The following is a 14,481-nucleotide window of genomic DNA, read 5'->3' on the forward strand; positions in this document are numbered from 1 at the left end:
GCCGTTACCAGTTCCACCGCGGCCTTGGTACTCAGTGTCCTTAGACAAGAAAGTACGGGAATCCATTTCTGAGACACAACTTGAAGATTGGGTTCGTTTGGATCCAGCTCGCAAAATTAAAGATGGTTTACCTTATCTAGATGACAGACTCTATTTACCATCAATTGAACTTAGAGAAAAAATGTTGAAGGAGTGTCACAAATTAGTTTTTTGCAGGACATCCAGGGTATCAGAAGACTCTTGAGTTGGTCAGAAGAAATTTTTGGTGGGAAAAAATTTGACAAGATACCCTTAATTTTGTTAAGACCTGTGAAGATTGTGCTGGATCTAAGAATCTCATCGGAAAGCCTTCTGGGTTATTGGAGCCGTTACCAGTTCCACCGCGGCCTTGGTACTCAGTGTCCTTAGATTTCATCACAGATCTTCCACAAGATAAAGGGTGTACATCGGTATTGGTTGTAGTTGATTTACTCACTAAAGAAGCACATTTCATTCCAATGAAGGGAGAGGTTACCGCTGATAGTTTAGCTCACAGTTTCTTGCAAGAAGTGGTAAGATTACATGGAATTCCCAGTCAGGTCATCTCAGATAGAGGGTCTCAATTTATTTCTAAGTTTTGGAGAGATTTTTTTAAGAGATTGGGAGTTGAGGTATGTCTATCATCAGGTTACCATCCCGAAACCAATGGGCAGGTAGAAAGGATAAATCAGGAGTTGGAAAAATATTTGAGGTGTTATCTGCAGACAGGTGAAGAGTGGGTAGATTTGTTGTGGGTTGCAGAATTCGCATATAACTGTAGTAAGGATGCCACCTCTATGTCTCCGTTTTATTTGGGACGAGGTTTTCATCCTCGTTTTCTTAGTATTGAGATCAATAATGATTCAGGAAACCCAGAAGTAGAAAGGAGACTAGAAGTCATGAAAAGAAACTTGGAAAAGGCAAAAGGGGTGTTGGTGGAGAGTAAACAAAAATACAAAGAGTTTGCTGACCTTAAAAGAAAGATAAGTCCTCAATATAGTGAGGGAGATTTGGTGTGGTTATCAACCAAGTTTTTGAGAATTAAAGGAAGAAATAAGTTTAGTCCTCGTTTCGTAGGACCGTTTGTTGTCGAAAAGGTGATTAATCCTGTGGCTGTTCGTCTTAGATTACCCAGACATATGAAAACTCATCCAACTTTTCATGTTAGTTTATTAAAACCTGTGGTTAAAGGAACTAGATTGACACCTACTCCTTCAGCAGTTGTGATTGAGGAAGATGCTTCCGAAGAATTTCTGGTTAAGAGAATTCTGGACTCTAGAAGAGTAAGAGGAAAGCTACAGTATCTCATTGATTGGGAGGGTTTTGGTCCTGAAGAGCGCACTTGGGAGAAAGCAAGTGATGTGCATGCTCCTCGTTTGGTTGAAAGATTCCATAAAAAATTTCCATTGAAAAGTGGCCCAGGGACTGGGCGTTAGGATGGGGGTACTGTCAGGTAGTGTCAGGTTGGAGCAACATATTCTTTTACATACAATATCATATACTCATTTACATTGGGTCAGGGGAGACACATATTTAGTATAGAAAGGTTTTGGGAAGTTATTATGGGTTATATTTTTAAACAGCCAATTTTGCCCTTAACCTTCTTTGCAGTCTATGGAAAATGCCCCAAGCCAAGATGGAGGTTCTCAGTCTAAATTCTAATTGGCTGGAGATTGTTTATAGGGAGGACAGTGAACATTCTAAACTGCCTTTCACCGTCTTTGCCCAGCTGAGAGGTCGTGTGCTATGCTGCTCCTGCTTAACTTGTTCAAGGGTGTCAAGTTTCAAGCAGTCGAGCGGCATATTTGAAAATATAACAGGAGTCGTGCATGGAGTTTGGTGGAGACACAGGACAGGAGTGAGAAATTTCCAATTTTCTGAGAAAAGAAGTTTTCAAGACTCAATCACAAGATAAGTGACTTTTCATGTTTTGATGAACTTTGTAAAAAGGTTATATTAATTTAAAAGGATTGAAACCGCGAAATCTAAAAACTGAAGCGCGTACGTTTGTTTTCTTTCCTACGTATCTTTTCAAACTAGCGCGTGATTTTTTTCCGTTACCTTGAGCCTGCGCGTGTGACTCTGCGCGTGAGAGTGAAGCGCATGCGTGAACTTTGGACTCGCGTTTACTGTTCATATACGCGAGGGTTTTGCTACGTGAGTTCGCGTGTGTATTTTATAACGCGTTTCTTATCTGCGCGTGCGCAAGAACAAATCTATGTGGAGCTTCCGCGCGAGCTCTCAGAAGTGTCACGTGATAAAATAAAAGCGTGTGTGCTTTTTTCGCGCGATTTGGTTTATGCGCGTATGCGTATTTTTTCGTGGGTTGGACTTTAGCGCGAGTGTGTTTAACTCGCGTCTTGGACTTTAGCGCTTGTGCGTCTTCCCTGCTATTTGGATTTTCAGCGCGTGTGCGTATTTCCCGTGACTTGGAGTAAAGCGCGTGTGTTTTTCCCGCTTTGGATTTTCAGCGCGTGTGCGTATTTCCCGCGATTTGGAGTAAAGCGCGTGTGTTTTTTTTCCCGTGGTTTGGATTTTCAGCGTGTGTGCGTATTTCCCACGACTTGGATTAAAGCGCGTGTGTTTTATCCCGCGGTTTGGATTTTCAGCGCGTATGCGTTTTACCCGCGGTTTGGATTTTAGCACGTGTGCTGGATTTTTCCACGTGAAGATTTCATCGCAAGTTTTAAATTCGTTCCAGAGTAAAAGACACTCTAAAAAGAAAATATAAAAATAAATACAAGAACTTAAAAGAACTTCCTTAAAACTTATTTAAAGAACTTTAGACCTTGTTCAAGAATCTTGAGGTTGAGAAGACGAACTACAAAGTTAAATATTACATTCCTGGACCTGCTGAGAAGGCTGAATAATCTTTAAGATTCTGGTCAACAAGTAAGGAAGTCTTGTCTGCTTATCACTTCTCTGGGCATACTGAAGAGAAGTACCAGGTATGGTTTTTTGACTATTTTGGTAAAGGATATAGAGTTTTAAGGCTAGTATAGTAACCCATTGAGTAATGAGTTGTATTACATGTTTATGTTTTCACTACAGGTGAAGAACCAGCGAGTTGATAGCTTCCAGCCTGTGTTTGTTTATTTGTCCCTTCCCCCTTTCCCCTGGAAGTGAGGTAAACTGAGCGGTTATATATATTATCAGCTCAGAGTGCCACATTTTGGGTGGATTGTCGGGGGATCAGCAGCTTCCGCAGACACCAGGATCTCAGCCTGACAATGAATACCAAGTTATGCCATTCGGTTTATGTAATGCTCCAGCGGCTTTCCAATTTTTTATTGACGAGGTTTTTAGAGAATACCTGGATATTTTTGTTGTTGTGTATATCGATGATATTTTGATTTTCTCTTCTGACCTGGATCAACATCAGAAACATGTTTGCTTAGTCTTACAAAAGTTGCGAGAAAACCATTTGTTTGCCAAATTGGAAAAAAGTCAATTCCATACAGATTCTGTGGAGTTTTTAGGTTTTATAATTTCACCTAAGGGTTTAGAAATGAATCCTAAAAAGGTTCAAGCAGTTCTTGAATGGCCCACTCCTACTAAGGTTAAGGAAATACAAAGTTTTTTAGGGTTTGCCAATTTTTATAGGAGATTTATCGAAGTTTTTTCTCGGCTAGTTGCTCCTATAACGAGACTTTTTAAAAAAGGAGTGAAATTTGACTGGGACCTTGAAGCAGAAAAAGATTTTCAAGAGTTAAAACAAAAATGTACTTCTAGTCCGATTCTAATTCATCCTGATCTCTCTAAACCTTTTTTTGTGGAGGCGGACGCTTCAAATTTAGCGTTGGGGGTGGTGCTTTCTCAAAGAAATTAAACTACTGGTCAACTACATCCAGTTGCATTCTTTTCTAGGAAGTTTTCTGCTGCTGAAGTGAACTATACAATTGCAGATCGTGAACTATTAGCAATAAAGTCCGCTTTTGAAGAATGGAGGTATTTTCTGAAAGGGGCAAGATATACGGTAACGGTTCTTACTGATCATAGAAATTTATTGTTTTTAAAAACTGCAAGAACCTTGTCTCCACGACAACTTCGTTGGTCCTTATTCTTTGCCGATTATGATTTCGTTGTGACCTTTAAACCCAGAAGTCAGAGCAAAAAAGCTGATGCCTTATCCCGCCAATTTCCTGGTAGTGAGGAGAGAGAGATTCTGGAGCCAGAACCTCTAATTGCTCCAGAACGTTTTTTGTTAGCCGGAGCCATTAAAGAAATTGATTTTTTGAACGAAGTTCGCCAGAATATGTCCTTGCAGAAGATGGAGGAGTGGGTGAGACTGGATCCAGCCAGAAGTTTGAAAGACGGTCTTCCATTTTTTGATAACAAGCTTTATTTACCTACTGAAGAGTTAAGAGAAAAGGTTTTGAGAAATTGTCATGAATCCATTTAATCACAACATCCTGGTTTCAGAAAAACTCTGGAATTGGTTCGAAGGAACTTTTGTGGGAAAAAATTTGCCAAGACACATTGAACTTTGTTAAAACATGTGTAGTCTGTGCACAAGCAAAAAGTCAAGTTGGGAAGCCGCATGGTTTATTGGAGCCGTTACCTCTTCCTCCTCAATCTTGGCACACTATTTCTATGGATTTCATTGTTGATCTCCCTCAAGATAAGGGTTGTACTACCATTCTTGTTGTGGTGGATCTTCTTACTAAAGAAGCACATTTTTTACCGAGGGAGAGGTTACCACAGAAAAACTGGCTCATAGTTTTTTGCAAGGTGTGGTTAGACTACATGGACTCCCAAGTCAAGTTATCTCTGATAGGGGATCTCAATTTATTTCAGAATTTTGGAGGGCCTTCTGTGGGAAACTTGGGGTAGATGTTAGTTTGACTTCTGGGTACCATCCGGAGGCTAATGGACAAGTGGAGAGAGTAAATCAGGAATTGGAGAAGTTTTTAAGGTGTTACTTACAAGCTGGAGAGGAATGGGTGGATTTGGTATGGTTGGCAGAATTCTCTTACAACAATTGTGGTAAAGATACTACTTCTATGTCCCCTTTCTTTTTGGGTCGTGGGTTTCATCCTCGCTTTCTGAGTTTTGAGGTGTTGGAGGATTCCGAGAATCCTAGAGTGGAAGATCGTTTGCTGGTAATGAAGAACAACTTGGATAGAGCAAGAAAGGTGCTGGGAGAAAACAAGTTGAAATATAAAAGGTGTGCTGATTTGAGAAGGAAGGCTGGTCCTGAATATAAGGTGGGAGACTTAGTTTGGCTTTCTACCCGGTACCTAAAAATTAAGGGGAAGAATAAATTCAGTCCACAATTTGTAGGCCCATTCGAGGTAGAGAGAATCATCAACCCTGTGGCAGTACGATTGAAATTACCCAAGCATTTGAAGGTACATCCTACTTTCCATGTTAGCCTTTTAAAACGAGTTTGTTCAGGAACTAGATTTAGAACACCACCTTCCCCTGTGATTTTGGAGGATTCATCTGAGGAATTTGTGGTTAAACAAATTTTGGATTCCAGGAGAGTGAGGGGAAGGTTGCAGTATTTAATTGATTGGGAGGGATATGGACCTGAAGAACGATCTTGGGAAGATTCAGTTGATGTACATGCTCCCCATTTAGTTGCTAAGTTTCATGCTAAAAATCCACATAAGGTAGGCCCAGGGACTGGGCATTAGGAGGGGGTAGTGTCAGGTTTCCTTCCCCTATTCAGGCTATTTTCCCTTATTCAAGTTTCTTTCCCATTATTTCTCTTTTTTTATCCTTTTTTAGATTAGCCTTGTGTGGGTGGGAAGTTTTCTATTGTAGTTGGTATGGCCTTAACTTCCTGATTCAGAATCCTGGTTCTGACCCAAGGCAAAATGGAGTTTCACAGTGACAGCTCTGATTGGTTAGAAAACACTGCTGAACAACAATGAACATTCTAAACTGTCACTCTTTGCCTTTCATCATCTAAACCCCAGCTGAGAGGACGTGTTTAGTGGCTGCTCCTGCTTTAGACTTGGGCCTGGTGGATTATATCCTTCAGGCGCTAGCAGTTGAGCGGCTACTTTCTTGGGGGTTTCAGGAGAAGTTATCAGCTGTCAGGAATGCGTTTTGAAGACAGGAAACTCTGAAGATATTTAAGAAATCGTTCTGGAGATAAGTGACTTTGTTTAACTGCTGCTCTGTTTATCTTAAAGACATTTAAGTGAGAACTCGTAAAATGTTACCTTTGAATTTATATTGTGAACTTTTTGAGTGCGCTTGAAGTTTTGCGCGAGGTTAACGGGTGAACGCTATTTGTTAAACACGTACTACGTGTAATCTGAAACTAACCGTTGAACCTTTGCGCGTGCGAGGGAAATTTGCGTGTGTGTTTTCAAGCGCGTTGTTTCGGAGTGAGAACTCTATTGCGCGTGTGTTTTCCAGCGCGTGTACTTCCAGGTGAGAGAATTGAACTGCGCGTTTGTTTTCCAGCGCGTGTGCTTTCTAGCGCGAGAATCTGTTCACTGCGTGAGAACTCTATTGCGCGTGTGTTTTCCAGCGCGTGTGCTTCCTAGCGCGAGAATCTGTTTGCCGCATAAGAACTCAATAGCGCGTGTGTTTTCCAGCGCGTGAGAATCTGTTCGCCGCGTGAGAACTCCATTGCGCGGGTGTTTTCCAGCGCGTGTGCTTCCTAGCGCGAGAATCTGTTCGCCGCGTGAGAACTCTATTGCGCGTGTGTTTTCAAGCGCGTGTGCTTCTGCGCAAGAACTCAATTACGCGTGTGATTACCAGCGCGTGTCTTTTTAACGCGTGAACTCGACCGCATGTGAACTCTTTTGCGCGTGGGTTAAGGCGCGTGTGAATAGGCGCGGGAATTCTTCAGCGCGGGAGTTTACAAGCACGTGTGCTATCTGCGCGAGATTCCATTTGCGCGTGAATTCTGCTTCGCGTGTGTTTACAAGCGTGTGTGTTTTCTGCACGTGGACTTTTCTTACAGTGCGCGTGTTCTTCAACGCAGGAAGTTTTCAACGTGCGAATCTTCAGTATTGAGATTATCTGCGTGTGTGTTTAGCACGTGTTTCTTCAAGAATTCACAAACTCTTTAGAATTGTAAAAAGTTTGAAAACTAAAGAAAAGTTTGAAAGAAAAAGAAAGAAAAAATTAAAGACAATTTAACTGGACAATTAGTGAATTTTGGAAAAAAGGCAAAGAGCAAAACTTTCCAGGTTTGCCCAAAATAAGAAGTTGCTGTGAATTTCAAGAGTCTCAAGTAAGAGAGATTTTCAGCTTCTTTACAAGCTTCTCTAAGAAATTTCAAGAGAAGAACCAGGTATGATTCTTAATTATTAGTTAAGGATTTAAAGTCTTTCCAACTCTAAAGGTTAAGTAAGTAATAAAAGGATTTGTATCTGCTTTTCTTATATCCTCTGCAGGTTCAGTTTGGTTAGCCTTGACGCAGTCAGCCTGGTGTTGTTTTGTTATCCACTTCCCCTTTTCCCTTTGGGGTGTAGTTTGCAGAGCTGAATTAATATCTAGTTCTGGGAATTACATTTCAGAGGGATTGTCGGGGGATCAGCAGCTTCCGCGGACACAGGACCTCTCAGCCTGACATCTACTCCCTCGCTATGTGGGTCCCTTTGCGGTGTCTGCCCTGATCAACTCTGTGGGTGGCGGTGGGTCTGGCCCTTCCGTCGCATTGGCGGGTACACCCGGTCATTCATGTCTCCCTTGTCCACCTAGTACGTGCCCACCTGCCCGTCCAGCTCTTGTTCTTGTCCGTCCATGCCTCGGAGGAGTACGAGGTCTCTGCTATCTTGGAAATGCAATCACGGGTGGGGGTTCCTTACTATTTGGTGGACTGGAATGGCTATGGCCCTGAGGATCAGACCTGGGAGCCTCTCAAGAACATTCACGCCCTGCAGCTGTTACAGCATTTCTATGCCTCCTGTGGTGTGGGGGTGCCCTTGTGGGATGGTACTGTTATGGATCCCTGTTTGCCTGCCCCCTCTAGGACACAGTTCCCACCTCCTTCTCAGCGTGGCCTCATACAACCTGGTCCAGGCATGGGGCACATGCCTTCTTTGAACATTCAAAGCTTCTCTGGAGGTTGCCATGGTCATGGTGTGCTCTACCCGGACGTGGCTTGACATAACTCTGAATTGCGGCGTAAGTGCTGCACTCATTGAACGTATAAAGAAGGAAGCAATGTTCTGATCGGCGCTTCTGATTGTATGTTCCTGAAACCAAAGCTCCCTTGGTTCAGTTCCTGAATGTTCTTTGCTACGCCGTAAGGCTGACCTTGTTATTGTTATTGGAATACCCTGTTGCTGACCTTGACTGATTCACAGACTCCTAAAGCCTTCTGTTTTGTACTTGAGAACTTGCTATCCTTGCTCTGACATGGCCTGCCTGTCAGATATTGTTTATTGCCTCCCTATTCTGCAACTGGCTCTGGCCCGCCTGTCGGATATTGTTTATTGCCTCCTGATTCTGCATCTGACCGTGTCAGTACGGTAACAAATACGGCTCTGCTGTTTGGATTTGCTTCCGTCTTCTGATTTGGTCTTTTCCATCTGCCTGCATCGTTTCTGACCTGGATCGTTCTTGGACTGCATACGCTGGTCTTTCATACTGGTAAGTGTGGGTTATTACGTCAGTGCCTCACACTCGTTGTAGCAGATCTTTTCACCAAATACTGCGGACTGTGTACCTTGGCTGTGTACCTTACTGTCATGGTCATGAAGTCAGGGGCACAGGCATGCAGGGGTCACATGCACAGGAGACCTGGCTGGACACTGTCCTGGCGCCTTTGGCACCAGGCTCACAAACAAAATTAAACAAGAACATCCATTTAACACCAAAAAGCTTTTATTATGGACATAGCATTTCAGATGCATGAACCTTGAACATTCCATCCATTAAGCCGGATGCATTAACCTTGAACATTCCATCCATTAAGCAGCCCCAAGTGTATTCTTGGGTGTGGCTGCTAATGGATTGCCTTCACACGTGCTCACTCTCTAGGAGTGGCAGGGTGTGGCTGGTAAGCTGGCCCTAATTGGCATGCCCACGATCCCAGCTATGTAAGCTGCCCCGATCCTCAAGACAGACCTTTTGCGTTGTTCTGCACTTGCAAGCAGCGTAACGCTCACCGTCGCCTGAGGTCAGACTTACCTTTGAAGATCCTGCTTCTTGGACTTCATGGTTCCTGCCAGCAAACTTACCAACTGGAGGAAGCTGTTCTTACCTGTACATCTCTTCGGTGAACCAAGTATTCATCTTTACACTTTCCGGAACGCCGAAACCTTCATCTTGGCACCGAAGCACGACACCCTCCATCGTTGACAGCAGCGCCTGCAAGGAAAAACAGAAGACAAGGTTAAACATTGAAAAAACAGTCAGTTTAAGGTTGCACTTCGCCATACTTTGTGCTTTTCCTTAAACCATCATTTACCTGCTGTCGAACATTGCGGTAGCATCCATCTTCCATCCGGCCGCATCTCGCGTCTCACAGCTGCATTGAGGCCACATTTCCATCTAAGGGAAGAAAACAGAAGAGAGGCATTATTGCGAGCCTAAATAGGAGCAACATATAGAGACATTAAACAGAACGAACAGCTTCACAAGAGCTCAAGAAAGACTTACCAATCATAAGGAGAAGCATAGTCGCAGCTGGACTGGACTAATCCTTATCAGGAATCAGTGAAGGAAATAGATCACATTCGACGCGCCCCTGCCAGAAGTAGCAGGATGGAGAGCTTATCTTCAACAATTCACAGGTGAACTTTATGGGCCGGCATATGCTCACAGAAACCGTACTTTGGGATGAAGGGTTCGAGAGGTACAACAATCACAGATTGGCACACTCACGCACTCTTATCTCCACGCAGGAGCAGTATCACCACATACCACCGCTCACAGCATTTCTACTGAGGGAGAGGCCTGAAGGGGGAGATTCAAGTTCAGGGAGGGCTGCAACCGTGCTCCAATGCCTACGCAGAGACCAGGTGAGCGTGACAGAACGCAAAGCCTCTAATACTCTTTGCTTGGGTGCTATGGAAACTTCAGAAACAGATCGGTTAGCCCTCTTACTAGTGGAATTATGGGCTAAAGTACATGCTTAAACAAAAGAAACCAATGCATTACAGAGGGATCTTATTGTAACTCGGGAAAGAACTGACACATTGGCAAGACAAATGCTACAAGCACAAGCAGGACAGGTTTCACTGCCTGGAGTGACCCCTTCTTCTCATTCTTCCACACCACAACAATCAACACCGGTTCAGGTGGTTCTTCAAGGAGCAGTGCCTCTAGCCCCTCCCGAACGCTTCATCAGTGACCCAAACAAGTTCGCTGTATTTATGAACCAATGTCGCCTTCATTTCTTGTGCAGACCAGGAGCCTTTCCTAATGACCAAGCCAAAGTACTTTCGTATTTAGGAGGTAGTGCAGCGGACTGGTCTATACCTTTGGTAAATCAAGATGACCCTTTACTCCGGAACTTTGGGAATTTCCAACTTGAGATGGAGAAATTGTTTGTCCGTCATACGCAAGGACAAGCTCTGGACAACGAGTTGTTGTCACTCAGACAAGGGAGTCAAGATCTATTAACCTATTCAATCGTCTCAGAGCCCAGACCAACTGGCCAGAAGAGAAGAGGACTACACTCTTTTATAGAGGGTTACGTGGAGAACTTATGGATGTGTTGGCGCAAGTGGTGAATCCCCCTGAGAAGTGTGCGGACTACATAGCTCGATCATAGGTTGCAGAATCGGAAAATGGATTGAGCTAGATCAGAGGGGCGGTCAGTTTACGTACAACCGCGGGAGAATCAGACTAAACCACATGAACAGTCTGAGCCAATGCAAATTGGTGGATTACGAAGTCCCCTTACCAAAGCAGAAAGGGAAAAAAGAAGACAACAACAGCTTTGCTTATATTGTGGACAAGCAGGTCACTTCCTCTGTGACTGCCCGGTAAAACCACCTAAGAAAACGGTTGGGGCAACAGACAAAACTGATGAAGAAGAACTGAACTCGGAAAACACCAATGCCCGGCAAGTGTAGGGGTCGGCTTGTCGAGCATAAAAAAGGAATCCGTACAGACCTCACATCTAGTCCTTCCAGTGCTTTTGGTGAATCACAAGCAACCATCAAAAATACATGCCTTGGAGGCATATATTGATTGTGGAGCTGTGGGTAACTACATTGACCAAGATTTGGCTCTCCGAATAGGCCTTCCTCTCATACAGAAGCAGAAATCGGAAAACGTCACTGCTGTGGATGGTTCTCAGCTAGCATCCGGCCCGGTGACACAATACACAGAGAAAGTCAAGCTTCTGTGTCAGGACGGGCATCAAGAGGACATTACTTTCAGTCTCATCAGTGCTCCTCAGTTCCAGATGATATTGGGAATGGTCTGGCTGGAGACCCACAATCCTAGGATCGACTGGCGAAAACAAGTTCTGACATTTCCCCATGATTGTGCCGACACATGTTACATAAAAGTTGACACTAATCATAGGTTAATGGGGGTACTGCCTTTGCGTAGGGGGCTGAGGTGCAGGTTAGTGGGCTACAGGGATGAAGAATTCTCGGTCGCAGGAGAAGAGTGGAAGTAATGGCGATTCCTGATAAGCATTCCTTGTTTCATTGTTTTCCATGGACTGGCACAAATGTTGTTTGACAGTGCTATGTTCTGTTTGCCATGGAGGCGTGTTTTGCTTTTTTGGGGGGGGGGCTACTCGCGTTTCTTTGCACTGCATGTTTCTGCACAAATTCAGTCCCATGAATCAACTACCCACGCTGTACATTTAGTGTGTTCTTGCTCACGCTAACTACTTAGAGCGGACTTAGCACTCTTTTTGCAAATTAGGCCCATAACATCTCAACACTGTCTTTGTGACACATTTGTCTATGGGCCGTTTTACTGCACACATGTATATCGTTATTTTGTACTATTTATTTATTTAATTTCTTTACTTATTTACATGTATAAAGCGCTCAAACAGCCCAGAGGCATCGTAACGCTGTTACATGGAATCAGCTTAGTTATAGGTGGCTGCACATACTAGGGTACGTGATGTGTTACATGCACAGCTAAATGGTTACATAGGGTTACATAGTGTGAAGCATCTTGTGACGTTACACATTAGAAATAGCTATTTTGGCATGAGTGCACATCTTGACCTGGCATGGAGACGCTGCTGGCTTTGCTGGGGGTGGTGGTAAAAAAACAGCCTTGTTTTGATAGCTTTGCGAAAGGCGAGTTGTGAGGGTTCAGATCCGAGCGAGAGCGTCAGGGGGTTCCATTGCCTAGCAGCAATGAAGGGGACGCGTACACCTCCCCCTAAGGCACACTTCACTTTAGGTACAAGCAGCAGGTTGGCGTATGGGATGTCTGGCACAGAAAGAGCATTTTACAACAAGTGAGCACAGGCAAATATATTCATGCAAAAGAAGCCCAAAAACATACACATGTTGGACTGTAGACCTGCTACCTGGAAGCATTCTCTTAGAAGCATGGATGGATCATGGAGGAAGGAGAGAAAGCTCCCATTTACTGGGAAATGCGATGATTTAGAGTCCAGTCTGAATTCTTTACAATGTTTGTGTGAAGAAAAGGTGCAGGCCACCACGTAAATATATAGCAAACAACTTCCCTTGTAAAGACATGTGAGTGTATGGGAAGCGATGATCTATATCAGTTGTCCGTAACCTTTTTGTCTCTCCAGATGTTTTGGACTACAACTCCCATCAGCCCTAGCCAGCATACTCAATGGGCGGGGATCATGGGGTTTGTAGTTCAAAACAGCTGGAGAGCCAAAGATTGCAGACCTATGATCTATATGATAATGAGCGACACGCTGTACCAACCTCTGATCCTGATGATGGCTACAGCAAATATGATGTTTATTAAAATTTGTGAACCACTAGGGGGCGGTATATCATTGTTAGCTCAAGTTTGGAAATGTCAACAATTCATAGAGAATCCTATTTCACAAGTTAAAATTAAGTAGCAATTGCTTACATTTCATATTGATAGGCTGTGTTTCCTTTGAAATATCCAATGAAAAGGGCAAACAAGATTTCACAATATGGCTACGGAAAGGTTTCACAATATGGCTATGGAGAGGTTTCACAATATGGAAAGGTTTCACAATACGGCTATGGAGAGGTTTCGCAATATGGTTACGGAAACCTTTGACTGAAGAGTAAATATTGCCAGAATTACTTTTTTTTAGGCCTGCTGCATCTTTCAAGTCGTGATTTAAAAATTGAAACCAGTCCATAAATAACAGAGATGTTGACGAGTTCATGAACGTTGTTGGTGGCCATCTTGATGACATCATGATCGCTACATGCCATGTGCCACAAAGGGACACCAAGCAAAAGATTCATCTATTGGTACTTTTTGATGACAAAAGACCAGTCACACCTTTTCTGCACAAAAAAAAGGCCACGTCCTTACAAATGCTCCACCCTCTGTGATGCTAACAGGCTCTGGGCAGGGACCTCGCATGTCTATTTACACTCCAATACCAGCTTAGATAACATAGAAAAGACAAACAGGTAAAAACACAAGTAACACTGTCCAACACTTGAAGCCCTACTGTCTGGCTCACCCATTTCCATCACGCAATCATTTCATATGCACACGGGCCAGGTGTGAGATTATCATCTCCCTGTTTGGAGTCTGACAGCGAGAAGACACATCAATGTACCGGACATGTGTCATTATCATGCCTTTTAGGGTTTGCATTTTCCATGATAATATGCTGTGGCGTGTTTTCACACTGTGCACTGTCGTGTACATTTCATTTTACAGAGCCAATCTTGTAAAAATGCACTATCAGACAGACTCTCAGGCAAAGCCGAATACATACATAAATAAATACATCGCGCGTATGACACCGGAAATACATTTCTAATTAACAAAACAAATAAGACTTATGGGAAAGTGTCTCCTTTTTGCCGGTTGTCATCACGAAGTCTCACTTGCCGGTAACTTGAGCTCACGTTTTTATCTTAAACATCATTGACTCCGACAATTAATGGACATTTGGAATGAATATTGGCAAATACTGAAGTACATCCCACAGCTGAATAAATTACCATACATACAATCGCGTCCACTTACCTGATCAGCGTCCATGTTAAGTCAGCCAAGGTCGGCTAAAAATGTCTGTTGGCAAGATTGTCGAAACGAAAAACTCGCAACAGGCGGTCAAAAGGTTTCCTGTCCAACTGTTCAGAAATGAGTACCAAGCGGCACCATCCAACACGATCAGAAGCCAGAGACCAAAGACGAGGCAAAACTCCAGCGCTGAGCAGATATTACCCGGAGCTCGTCATCAAGTGATGACGTCACAATCCTACTGCATTGTAAATACGCCAGCAAAGCCGGGCCATTGCCTTTGCAGGAAACATCCTCACGCTATATTATGTAGATACATTAAAGGCTTGATTTGAATAGAAAAGTACATTTTTCCATTGAAAATGTACATTCGCTCCATGTGCAATAATTATGTAGAAA

At 43.4% G+C, this 14,481-nt stretch overlaps 1 long non-coding RNA gene across 1 annotated transcript in view; it reads right to left on the bottom strand.

The window, feature by feature from the left end:
* LOC138527322 (uncharacterized) overlaps positions 1-14,237 on the bottom strand; it is a 76,216-nt gene extending 61,979 nt beyond the window's left edge. The window contains exon 1 of the long non-coding RNA XR_011283893.1: positions 14,086-14,237. This is a non-coding gene — a long non-coding RNA (uncharacterized lncRNA). The remainder of the gene's footprint in view (positions 1-14,085) is intronic.
* Positions 14,238-14,481: the final 244 nt, after the last annotated feature.

Source organism: Ambystoma mexicanum, chromosome 14, assembly GCF_040938575.1.
Source record: "Ambystoma mexicanum isolate Mex_15411 chromosome 14, UKY_AmexF1_1, whole genome shotgun sequence".
Classification (NCBI taxonomy): domain Eukaryota; kingdom Metazoa; phylum Chordata; class Amphibia; order Caudata; family Ambystomatidae; genus Ambystoma; species Ambystoma mexicanum.